The following is a 329-nucleotide window of genomic DNA, read 5'->3' as shown; positions in this document are numbered from 1 at the left end:
CCACTTGCCACCCCGCCACCCCTGATCCCAAGGGCCCCGCGTCCGGAAGGCGAGGTGAGCACCACCGCACCCGGTGTGGAGGGGAAACTGAGGCAGGAGGACATGGGGAGGAGGGGACAGGCATGCAGACGAATGGACGGAAGGACAAACAGCGGTTGCCCCAGGGTGTGGGAGTCCCGGACCCACCTGGTACTCCCAGAATTCTGCAGCCTCGGAGATCCCGGCCTGGGGACTCCACAGCCCCCAGCCAGCATCCCCATCCAAGGCGAGCACCTGAGCAGCATGCCGGGTGCCCGGGGTGGTGGGGGGGTCGGGCGGAGCTCTTGGCC

Source organism: Fukomys damarensis, unplaced genomic scaffold (assembly GCF_012274545.1).
Source record: "Fukomys damarensis isolate Sample0158 unplaced genomic scaffold, DMR_v1.0_HiC HiC_scaffold_19, whole genome shotgun sequence".
Classification (NCBI taxonomy): Eukaryota; Metazoa; Chordata; class Mammalia; order Rodentia; family Bathyergidae; genus Fukomys; species Fukomys damarensis.
Note: the sequence above shows the minus strand (reverse complement) of the source record.